This window comes from Lithobates pipiens, unplaced genomic scaffold (assembly GCF_037356315.1).
Source record: "Lithobates pipiens isolate NorthernLeopardFrog02 unplaced genomic scaffold, aLitPip1_a1.2 Scaffold_23, whole genome shotgun sequence".
NCBI classification, from domain to species: Eukaryota; Metazoa; Chordata; class Amphibia; order Anura; family Ranidae; genus Lithobates; species Lithobates pipiens.
In genome coordinates, this window is record NW_027507785.1 from 196,933,615 (window position 1) to 196,946,501 (window position 12,887).

The 12,887-nt window shown below is 42.2% G+C and overlaps 1 long non-coding RNA gene across 1 annotated transcript in view; it reads left to right on the forward strand.

Annotated features, from left to right (window-relative positions):
- The first annotated feature begins 12,288 nt into the window (after nt 1-12,288).
- The window catches only part of LOC143928105 (uncharacterized), a 72,249-nt gene continuing 71,650 nt past the window's right edge, over nt 12,289-12,887 (forward strand). The window contains exon 1 of the long non-coding RNA XR_013262372.1: nt 12,289-12,425. This is a non-coding gene — a long non-coding RNA (uncharacterized LOC143928105). The remainder of the gene's footprint in view (nt 12,426-12,887) is intronic.

Below are 12,887 nucleotides of genomic sequence, written 5' to 3' on the forward strand. Positions count from 1 at the left end.
GGTTATGTGTGATTTAGCCAATGGCCACGATAAAAGGAAAGTGAGATGTCCAGGGGGGGTTCGGTGATAAGCCTAGTGGGAGAATTTCAATCTTATTATGGTTGATGCGAAGGCTGGAACATACAGTCTAAACTCATCAAAGGTTTGTTTTATGGTGATCATGTCAAGAGTGGGGTTAGCTGAGAATATAAGCACATCATCAGCGAATAACGCTGTGCGCAATCCTAATTTCGCTATATGTATCCTGTGTAATGGGGCCTGTTCCGTTAGCTATCTGGAGAGGGGTTCTAGCTCTAGGTTAAAGAACAACAGCGAGAGGGGGCACCCCTGTCTCATTCCTTTATAGAGGCAGAATTCTTCAGTGAGGAGACCTGCCACCACCAGTCTGGCTGCAGGGGAGGTATACATTGAACTGATGAGGTGATTGAAGGGACCAGTAGAGCCCATTTTAGTTAGGACTATCAAAAGCCAGTCAAAAATGACATTATCAAATGCTTTTTCAGCATCCAGAGTGATAATGGCAAAGTCTTTCCCTGGGTTAATTTTGGCATATTCCAAAACCATCATGACTTTCCTAATATTTAATGTGGCTGTTCTTCCTGTAACAAAGCCTGACTGAGCGAGATGTATCAGGGAGGGTATTATATTCGTCTGGTGGCCGCAATTTTTGAAAGAATTTTTATATTTATATTCAAGAGTGATATAGGCCTATAGGATCCTGGCTCCAGGGGATCTTTTCCTTTTTTTGAGAGTAGCTTAATGATAGCTAAGCAGTGTAGGCTTTTGTAAAAAATAAAGAGAAAGTTTAGCAGCGATGTTCCCCAGACGATGTCATTGTATTGACGAAACATGCGTCGGGAGGAGTTTGACGTGCTGACGTCTCTGCGTATCTGGTCTCTTGGATGGGCATCCATACAAAGCCGACCGCTATTTCGCTCTTTTGTTAACTTTTTACTGTAAGTGCAATACTTTTTTATCATACTATTAAATATCCATACGTTATTATGCCATGGTGAGCTTCTCTTTTTTGGGTCTTCCTTGACTGCCTTTGGGGTCTACGTCTGTGCTCTAGTGAGCCGGCTGAAATTTTCCATTGTTGGAGAGAGGTGTTCAGGTGATTTTCACTAGCCTCGTCATGTCCCAGAGAGAGAAATCTTGAACAAGAGGTATTTGATACATCCTCGAAATATAAAGGCCCTGACCAGGTTTAGGTCGCAAACCCAAAAGGCTTTCTAGCTGGTAAGCCTTCAATTCTCACGTGATCACATTGGTGGTGGATTTATATGGTTTATTACTAGCTCTATTCTTTTCACCATTGAAGGCGATTTCGCGTTTGATTTATAGGAGTCATTTCAATTGGACTTATGATACTGCATGCATAGGCAGTGCTGTAGTACTAGCTGCAGCACTGCTTCTGACTATTTGACAGTGACTGTTTAGATCCAAGGGAAGGCTCTGGTCACATGAGATATACAAGGAGAGGAATTTCCTGACTCTGAGCTACTTGCATCTATAAGTAAATCTGCTCTAAAAGGGAGCCTGTTCTGAAAGGGTCTATATTGGAACTACCTGTGCTGGCAGACTGCTTGTACTAGGAGTGTGTCTGTACTGAGGGGTGTTTGCACTGGAGGGGTCTAGACTAGGGTTGCCACCTTTTCTTCAAGCCAAACCAGAACACTGGTGCGGCGCATATAATTTTTTTTTGTAGTATACATTATAGGATTGCAAAAGCATCTTTGGGTGAGCAGCAATGTGACCAACCTACTGTGGGTGTGGCCAAATTGCTTTAACAGTGGGGGGGGGGGCTTAAATGGGCATGGTTTCACAAACTTGCCTAGCTTGTGAACGATCATCCCTTCTGTGACAGCTGGCCTCTCTTCGATTTGGGGGGGGGGGGTAAGAGTATATTTGCTAGAGGGCACTTTGGAAGGGGAGAGGGCTTGCACCAGCAGGGGGTTTGGATATGTGCATGGAGGGCACTTTGGGAGGGGAAAGGACTTGTGCTGGTAGGGAAGTGGATGGGTCAGTTATGTGCTGGGGGGGCTTTGGGTGGGGAGAGGACTTCAGCTAGCAGGGAGGTAGGGAGGTCCATTATGTGCTGGGGGGGCACTTTGGGAAGGGAGAGAACTTGTGCTAGCAGGAAGGTGGGGAGGGGGGTTCATCATGTTACATAGTTACATAGTAGGTGAGGTTGAAAAAAGACAAGTCCATCAAGTTCAACCTATGTGTGTGACTATATGTCAGCATTACTTTGTATATCCCTATATGTTGCGTTCATTTAGGTGCTTATCTAATCGTTTTTTGAAACTATTGATCCCCCCCCCCCCCCCGCGGAGAACAATGCGTGTGGAAGGGAATTCTACATCCTTGCTGCTCTTACAGTAAAGAACTCTCTACGTAGTTTAAGGTTAAACCTCTTTTCTTCTAATTTTAATGAGTGGCCACGTGCCTTGTTAAACTCCCTTCCGTGAAAAAGTTTTCCCCTCTCAAGCATCTCTTCTACAGAGAGAATAAGTTTAGTGCTCACAACCTTTCTTCATAACTAATGTCCTCCAGACCCTTTATTAGCTTTGTTGCCCTTCTTTGTACTCGCTCCATTTCCAGTACATCCTTCCTGAGGACTGGTTCCCAGAACTGGACAACATACACCAGGTGAGGCCAGACCAGAGTCTTGTAGAGTGGGAGAATTATCGCTTTATCCTTCAAGTTAATCCCTTTTTTAATGCATGCCAATATTCTGGTTGCTTTGTTAGCAGCAGCTTGGCATTGCATGCCATTGCTGAACCTATCATCTACTAGGACCCCCAGGTCCTTTTCCACCCTAAATTCCCCCAGAGCTTCTCTACCCTAGTGTATAGATTGCATTCATATTTTTGCCACCCAAATGCATTATTTAAAATTTTTCTACATTAACCCCCTCCCGACCAGCCGCTGCAGTTATGCGGCAGGTTGGCTCCCCTGGGTGAACCGACATAGCTGGAGCAATGACCACCAGGCACCCACGATCGCTCCCCACAGAGACAGAACGGAGATCTGTCAATGTAAACAGACAGATCTCTGTGTTGTCAGGGGTATGGATAGCAATCTTTTGTTCATACTAATTATGAACAACGATCGCTCTCCTCACCCAGGCAGTCCCATGCCCCCCACAGTTAGAATCACTCCCTAGGTAACACAGTTAACCCCTTGATCGCCTCCTACTGTTAACCCCTTCCCTGCCAGTGACATAAATGCCAATGGTCCCAAAAATGTGTCAAAAGTGTCCGATCTGTCTGCTATAACGTTGCAGTTCCAATAAAAATCGCCGTCATTACTAGTAAAAATTAAATAATAATAATAAATATGCCATAAAACTTTCCCCTATTTTGCAACAGCTATAACTTTTGCGCAAACCAATCAATATATGCTTATTGTGATTTTTATTACCAAAAATATGTAGAAGAATACATATAGGCTTAACCTCCCTGGTGGTATGATTATTTCAGATTTTAGGTGCTGAAAGCGGTACCATTATTTTGCATGAAAGTTTGGCGTTTTATATTGTAGGCCTGTAATTCTTAGGATAACTCTCTTAAATCTGTCCATACCAGAGTCTAGTAAACATCCCGGGTATGATAGTTTGAACAAAAGAAATCATAAATTATAATATAATAAATAACTATAAATAATTATACCAAATAATAATATAACAATAATAAAAAAAATATTCAATAATGTAATCAAATCAAAAACACTGAAATTTGCTCAGTTGCAGAATTGTCGCTGTCATTACTTTTCAATATTTGATGACGGATCTCCCCACAAATCGCTATCGCTCAATTCTGCGAGTGATTCCAATTTATTATCACTGTTTTCTAGCTGGTCCAAACCCATTTTGATGTAAAGGGACAGTTTTGATTGCTATGGACAATCTCCAGTTTCCAGGCATAAAGAACAGTTTTTATAATATGAAACTGCATGCAGGGAACTGGGCAGACCACTAGGGACAAAGGGGATGTGAAATAATTACATACAGCAATGTAATCTATAATATTACATTATATTGTATGTATACTGTGTGTTTTACTTTTTGAATTTGGCGCCGTTCTCCATACCCGTGCGTCGCAGCGCTCACAGGGAATGGAGCCCGGCGATGTGATAGATCGAGTGGAGGACGGCTCGCTCGTACAGTGGGGGACATTGCTGGATCCAGGGGACAAGGTAAGTAAGCTCTTCCTGGATCCAGCGATGCGGTCCCGAGTCTAGCTCGGGGTTACCGCTAATGGTACTAAATTTTCACCCCGAGCCAGACTCAGGAATACCCCCAGGGGGGTTAATCTGGGGAAAAATTTGCTTTCTTTACCAAAAATTGGGGATATTAAGTATAGCAGAAAGTACAAAATATTGTGTTTTTTTCAAAATTGTCAGTCTTTTTTTGTTTATAGCACAAAAAATAAAAACCGCAGAGATGATCATATGCCACCAAAAGAAAGCTCTACTTGTGCGAAAAAAAGGATGCCAAATTTGTTTGGGCACAAGTCGCACGGCCGCACAATTGTCAGTTAAAGCGACTCAGTGTCATATCGCAAAAAATGGCCTGCTCATTGAGCAGCCAAATCTGCCGGGGCTGAAGTGGTTAAACCTTATATGCCATGTAGTTGCCCACCCCATTTATTTGTTCAGATCTTCTTGCAAGGTTTTCACATCCTGCGGAGAAGGTTTGCCCTGCCTTGCTTAGTATTGTCTGCAAATACAGAGATTAAGCTGTTTACCCCATCCTCCAAGTCGTTTATGAACAAATTAAATAGGATTGGTCCCAGCACAGAACTCTGTGGGATCCCACTACCCACCCCTGACCATTCCAAGTATTCCCCATTTATCACCACCCTCTTAACTCACCCTTGTAGCCAGTTTTCAATCCATGTACTCCCCCCTATGATCCATGCCACAGTCCTTATTTTGTACAGCAAACGTTTATGGGGAACTGTGACAAATGCTTTTGCAAAATCCAGATACACCCCGTCTACGGGCCTTCCTTTATCTATATGGCAACTCACCTCCTCATAGAAGGTTAATAGATTGGTTTGGCAAGAACGATTCTTCATGAATTCATGCTGATTACAGCTAATGATACTGTGTTCATTACTAAAATCTTGTATATAATACCTTATCATTGACAGCAATGTATTTTGGGCCCTTTTTTTGAGCACTAAAATTTTTTATTGATTTTCCAAGGAAAAAGACAAACCAACACAAGGTACAGGGCAGTACATTTTGCCATAAAACAAGTAATTCTGATTAAAATTCAACATATATGTTGGCCGGTGACAAAGTTCGATCTAGATAAAAACATTTTCCGACCTTCCAGGGATTGTAGAAATAACACGTTAGTTTAGTAGAACAACAAATTACGCCTGTACAGAGGTTCACGAATAGGTACAACAAAGGGAAAGTGTAGAAGAGGGGGTGAAATGGAAAGGAGAAAGAGTAGAATGTAGTAGAGAGGAGAGAAAAAGAGAGGGCAGCCTCCCGCCCCTGGAGCCCCGTGTCGCCCGAGCAGCATCTGCCCTAGTTACCAATGATCTTCACAGACCCAAGACCTATGTAACGTTAGGCCACAGGGATCTCCAACCAGACCCAGGGTTCCCATATTTCGATTGTGTTTATCAAGAGCATTGTTTAATGAGGCAGTCAAATCCAACTCCATTCTTTTAACATCTCTGATCCTGGAGTGCAGCTCGGCTAGTGAGGGGGGCTCCTTCCTCTTCCACCTCAGGGCCTTTTGGGCCCTTTTTAAATATTGGTGCTACATTGGCTTTTCTCCAATCCACTGGTACCATTCCAGTCAGTAGACTGTCAGTAAAGATTAGGAACAATGGTCTCGCAATTACTTGACTGAGTTCCTTAAGTACACTCGATTGCAAGCCATCCGGTCCCAATGATTTATTAATGTTAAGTTTCCCCAAGTCTAATTCTGTCCTCTGTTAGCCATGAGGGTGCTTCCTGTGATGTGTCACAAGGATAAACACTGCAGTTTAGATTACTAAAGCCCCCCGATTGCATTATGAAGACTGAGGAGAAAAAGAAAATTCAATACCTTCGCCATCTCCCCATCCTTTGTAACCAGATGTCCATCCTCATTCTTTATGAGGCTAATATACCTTTTTACTGTTTATATACTGAAATAATTTCTTGGGATTTTTTTTGATCTCCTCCGCTATGTGTCTTTCGTGTTCTATTTTAGGCACCCCAATTGCACCCTTACATTTCTTGTTGCATTCTTTATAAAGTTTGAATGCTGATGATGATCCCTCAACCTTTTATTTGAAGGCCTTCTCTTTTGCTATTATATGCATTTTTACATTTGAGTTAAGCCATCCAGGACTTTTGTTCGCTCCTTTAAATGTATTACCCAATGGGATGCACTGGCTAATGCCCCTATTTAATATGCTGTTAAAGTGAACCCATCTCTCCTCCCTGTTCTTTGTTCCTAATATTTTATCCCAATTTAGATCTTCTAGGAAGGTTCGTGGGGAAATTGGCTCTTTTGAAATTCAGTGTCCTAGTATTTCCCTTATGTTTTCTATTTGTGTGATTTATAGTGAAACCAATTGTCCTGTGATCACTGTTTCCTAAATTGCCCCATATTTCCACATCTGTGATCAGGTCTGTGTTATTGGTAATCAGTAGATCCGGTAACACTTTATTTCTACTTGGTGCTGGGGCAATTTTAGAGAGGAAAGGACTTGTGCTTATACAGAGGTAAGGGGTCTGTTATGTGCTGGGGCACACCTCCCAAAGTACCCCCAGCACATATCCTCCTAACCCCCCCCCCCCACACACACACACACACACACACACTGAGGAGGTCTGTACTGAGGAGGACTGCCAGTTATGCTAGGTGCACTACTGGATGGTGCCTGTTTCAGGTTGTGACTGTTTTCTCTCTCCCAAATTGTGGTACACTTCTTGTCCTTAAAGACACCACAGAAGTAGGTGTAAATCTTCCAAAATTGAGGAGAAATCCCACCTATAATGGTTGGGAAGATTAAGGTTTATAACTTCTATTGGGTTTTTATTACTGCCTGTATCCATGCTCTGGAGATCTAACAGCACTACTTATAATAGGTACCACAGAAGAACAGGAGTCCATGGAACATTTTATTCCGGTGAAGACATCACATTTCTCCTCATTGTGGGAACATTTCTACTGCTTTTGATGTCCCTGGGGACAATGATGATGCATATAAACTGCATGTAAATGAGCTTACATGTCTAAAAGACACTGTACCTTTCACAAAAAGTTATGAAATGGCTCTAATGCTTTGTGATCCACCAGTATGCAGTCCCATAATTGTAATTTGTTTACTCCTCAGATAGTGACTTCCTAAAGTGGAACTATGGTCAAAATGAAAAAAATAATAATAATGTAGCCAACCTAAGACAGCACATATGTTACTGCATAGATTACCAGGTAAAAAAAAAAAAGAAAAAAAAAAGGTCTAAAAATGAAAATTAAAGCAGCTATTTGGATTGGTAAGCAGCAATATCATAACTTTTTTTTTTTTTTTTGGGTTAGATACACTTTAAGCTCCTAAAGTAGAACTAAAGCCTCCTTTTAAAAAATTGTGAGCAGTGTTCTTTAGAATGTTGTGCAACTCAGTTTACCTTTAGGCACAGATCCTGTGTGTCGGGATGACTGAACTCCAGTACATGATCAGGAGCGACGTCATCCTGTATTGGCCAATGAAGATAGCCACAGCACCACATCCAGGAGAAGCCAGATAGAAGATGCCGGTGAGTAACATCAGACCACTAAAGGGAAATTAAATATTGTTGACATTAGTTCTGCTGAAATTAAAGTTCCTTTTAAATGGTATTGGCATGGTTTTACTGTGGTCATAAAGCTGCTTAAAAAAATTATATAAAAGGCAATTATAGTGATAGACAGTGCCGTAGTGTCTAATTCCTCAAATGACCACGAGAAACTACGACAGCCTTTTATTTGTTTCTAACATTTTTACAGTAGCTTGTATACATCATATAAGGCTGTTGTTCATTTATTCAGGGGTGTTGATTTACTTAAAGCAGATCGTCACCCTGGCTCCTTCTGCCTCCCAAAGTTTTCTGATCTTTATAACTTCTTCCCACCTTACTGCTTCCTGGGATGCCCACCAGTCATGTGCAGCCACTGTGCTCACCAAATACAGCCACTGTGCCCATCATGTGCAGCCACTGTGCCCACCAAATGCAGCCATTGTGCCCAGCATATGCAGCCACTGTGCCCACCAAATGCAGACACTTCTGTCCATCAAATGCAGACACTTGTGCCCAGTATATGCAGCCACTTGTGCCCAGTATATGCAGCCTCTTGTGCCTAGTATATGCAGCCACTTGTGCCCATCAAATGTAGCCACTTTTTCCCATCAAATGCAGCCACTTGTGCCCAGTATATGCAGCCATTTTATGCATTCACTGTGTCCACCAACCCCTCCACTCTTGAGGCTCGCGGCTCTGGCAGACCGCCCTGGCACTTACCGCGGCGGGCAGCAGCTCCTCTCCAAGATAGTGCACCAGAGCGGCGGTGACCTCAGCTTCAGTGTATGTCCTCCGCTCCTCTTCCTAAGCACCAGGCATCCAATAGCGCTTTGGCCAATTGGGAAACAGGTCTGACCCCCTGCCTCCTGATTGGTGGGGAAGAAGGTTAGTGTGAAAATAAGAAAAATTATTGTCACATAATTGGGTGTGATCAGGGCGCACTCTCTGCGCTCTGAGCCCACCCTATTTTGAAGCCTATTAGAGCCTCTGACTCTAATCAGGTGCTTCAAAATGTACCACCTCCTCCTGCCCTCGCCATAGGGATCCATGCGTCCGGCATCCTGAAAGGGTCCGGGTGCATGGTCAGGCGGGTGTCGCCCATGCGCCCACAATGCACTGGCCGCCACAGGTTCAGATGGTGTCAAGTATGTGTGGCGGCGACCAGGTGAGGAGTACACAGACAAGTGTGTCTTGCCTACAGTCAGGCATGATGGTAGGTGTATCATGGTCTGGGGCTGCATGAGTGCTGCCAGCACTGGGGAGCTAAAGTTAATTGAGGGAACCATGAATGCCAACATGTACTGTGACATGATAAGGTAAAAGTAGTGCTGTGCTGTATAAATTATAAAGTAAAGTGCAAGAGCGCTCTGAGGTAAATACACCAAATGCTCACTAATGAGAGGCAACACATGTAAACTTCAACACAAGATAAAGTGCATGTGAATTGGCACATATAGGCTTGAGCATATAGTAAAGTGCATAAATCACACATTGGTCATTGTTGATCCTAAATGGACCAATGCGATAAAGTCACAGTGATGGTAAATTACTACAATGAGATAATCCAATACAGTAAAAGATATAAAATTTAAAAATAATAATATATCATAGGTGAATAAATGTGTCCGTGAAAAGTTCCTTTTTCAATATTATAGTATGGTGCAGCATAGATGGTGACTGTATATCAATAAACAAAACACACAAGGGCTGGTGGTCACTTTCTGTGGTGAAGTGCTGGTGACAAATGGCTTCTAGTGACATATGACTTCTTATCCTCTAGGTGTATAGATGTCCCCTTACCTTACTGCTGTAAGGTAAGAGCATGTAAATATATCTTCTCTGAATGGAACCGTTGTGTATCCCCTTGCGGGCGTCCCAAAATATCTTCTCCAGCTCTGCTGGTCTGTATGTCCTATTCACAGTCAGCGTTCCCTTTTAACCTCACTGGAGCGGGTAAACCTCACAATCGTGGCATAGATGGATATGGGGACAAGAGGAATGCCAGTTACCCCTCTGTTGTCAGACTGTCAATGTTTGACATCGGTGTATATATGTATATGGTGTGGTGTGTGTGTGTGTGTGTGTGTGTATATATATATATATATATATATATATACACTCACCTGACATTTTTTTTAGCTACATCTTGCTAGTATTGGGTTGGAGCCCCCTTTTGCCTTCAGAACTGCCTAAAGAGAAAGTAAAGTCTTCTTGTCTAACTCTACCTGCAGATTTTCTGATGATTTCTTCCTTCAGATTTACCAAAACCATGTAATATAGGAGTTTCAATGTGTATGCAATCAGGCAGACCCTTGTACTACATGGTTTTGGTAAATCTGAAGACAAAAATCAGCAGAAAATCTGATCTTAGGCTGTATTCACACCTATGCATTTATGGTGCTTTTTGCATTTTGCAGATTTGCACTACAGAACGTGTTCCATAGGAAACCATGTTAACTGGACTGTAGTGCAAATCTGCAAAATGCAAAAAGCACTAAAAATGCATAGGTGTGAATCCAGCCTTACTAAAGGAAAATACACTTTGCACTGCAAGTGCACTTGGAAGTAAAGTTGCTGTAGATCCCAGGGAAGCATGTAAATAAAATAAAAAAAACAACATTTTAGCTTGCACATGATTGGATGATAAAATCAGCAGAACTTCCACTCATTTCAGATCGACCCCTTAGATTTAGAGTGACTGCACTTCCAAGTGCATTTTCAGTGCACTTTCAAGTGCACTTGCAGTGCAAAGTGGATTTGCCTTTCATAAATAACCCCCATAGTGTGTATGGGGCTTTACATTTTTTTTTTCTTGGGTTTGCAACCTCTTTAAAGTGGTTGTATGCTCAATTTTTTAATTTTTACCTACAGGAAAGCCTATAATAAGGCTTACCTGTAGGTAAAAAAAAATATCTCCTAAACCTGTACGGTTTAGGAGATATTCCCCTCGGTATGCGCCGCTGACTGCAGCGGCGCATGCACACAAGGGGGTTCTCGCCGTGAAAATCCGGCAGCGGCTGACCGGCCGGACTGAAATCTCCCGCGCGCATGCACGGGAGTGACGATATCGCGGCTCCGGCCACTCACAGCGCCGGAGCCGCGATACCCGGAAGAAACGCAGAGGGAGCATGTCAGCTCCCTCGGCGTGGATCGGGCCAGATGTCGGGGCCTCGTTCTAAGGTAAGTATTTCATAATGAGCTAGTATGCGGTGCATACTAGCTCATTATGCCTTTTGCTTTGCAGGTTTAAAAAAATAAATAAAAAATTTGCGGGTTTACTACCGCTTTAATTCTTCGTGGCATAGATTCAACAAGGTGTTGGAAACATTCCTCAGAGATTTTAGTCAATATTGACATGATAGCATTACTTGTTGCTGCACATTTATCGGCTGCCCATCCATGATGCAGTACACTCACCAACCTTTATTACGTTCAAATGCTTGGTAACACAAATTGCTAATGAGCCAATCATATGGCAGCAACTCAATGCATTTAGATATCTGGACGTGGTGAAGATGACTTGCTGAATTTCAAACTGAGGTACCTAATAAAGTGGCCGGTGAGTATATATACTGTATATACATATGGGGCAAACTATGCGCTATGCAGACCACTTGTTTTTTTTTTCTGCCATCACCCTTCTTTGTTTTTATATCAGTGTTCTTATAATCTCTTAAAACGTTAACATCTGACATATTGGAGTGTTAAACCCATTTTTATAAAGCAGCAGTAAAAATGCGGTCATTTTGGTACACAGCACATATTCTCCACCTCACTTCCTAATGGCAGCTCTAGGGTTACAATGTACACAAAGAACTGTAGACAACAAGAGCAATTAAAGGACTCCAGCTCACAACAGGAAAAGAAGGGCCACAGCAGGAATTGATGTTTGTAAATACAAAGTCAAAGCTTCTATTTGCTGTGGAGATGGGACAAATGTCACCCAATCAGCCCACAAAGCCTTATGTAAAGCAGGTGCCCCTTCTCCAGACAGCCTTGAAGCAGGTAGACCATTACAGCCTGTTATCCTCCCTTCTTGTGCTGTAAATCACCAAGCAGACAATTGTTGTGACAATTTTATTGCGAGAGGAAACAGCTTTACAAGAACATTTTCTCAGTCTCAGTCACTTGCTTCAGTGTGATCTCTACAACCTGTAAATATCCTCAGCTCTCTGTCACCTAGACAGAAGAAATAGCATTGATAGAAGCCTTTAACCATTTTTTTTTTTTTTTATCCAGGCAGCCATCTGTTAAACTGTTGCAATTTTTTTGCAAGTGAAACTTCCACATTGAGAAAATTCCTTCAGTCATTCTTCAACACAGAAAAAAAAAAGCCAAATAGGAGGATCCCCTGAGGCACAGAGTTTTTAACTTGGCCAATCCTGCTGGCCTAATGTCTGCAACCTCAGCCAGTGTCGAAGCTGGGAGTGCGTCACGTGGTCACCTCCACCCCTCCTTTCCCTCTGCTGCCTTTTCAGAAGACAGGAAAAAAAAAATCCCCAGTTCATGTAAGGTCTGCAGCTCTAGGAGATGCACAATCTCAGTCTCCTACAGACTCTGTGTTTTCATCTGCCTCTCTAGAGCCTCTGAAGATCAGGAATGTCTGGACAGAAACGCGCCCATATCCTGTAAGTGTGCCCTTTATTGTCTTCTGTTTAGAAATAATAGGAATGCATGATACATTGCCTTTCTTTCATGTGATATCATTAGAAAAGGAGTTACCTAAATGACACGGTTGTGCCAAGTCATCTCCTCTACATAAGGAAAATATCAATAAAGCAATTGAAATGTCTGGCGTATTAACCGATTTGCTGCCAAGCTGACCGGTTATACAAAATATAAAAACCCAAATTCTTAATAGTTATTATTGCAATTTATTATTTCATGATACAATTATTAGGATAATGATTTTACCTATGTTCTGTAAGTCAGCGGATTTAGTTATTGTGTTATTAGGTCTCAATGTTTATGCTCTTCTTATTTTTATCGCCCTTGTGCATATTTACACGATACTTTTATATAATTGGTAGAATTTGCACTTTTAGCTAAATCAGATTTCTTGATATTCGGTTCAATAGGAAAAACTCTCT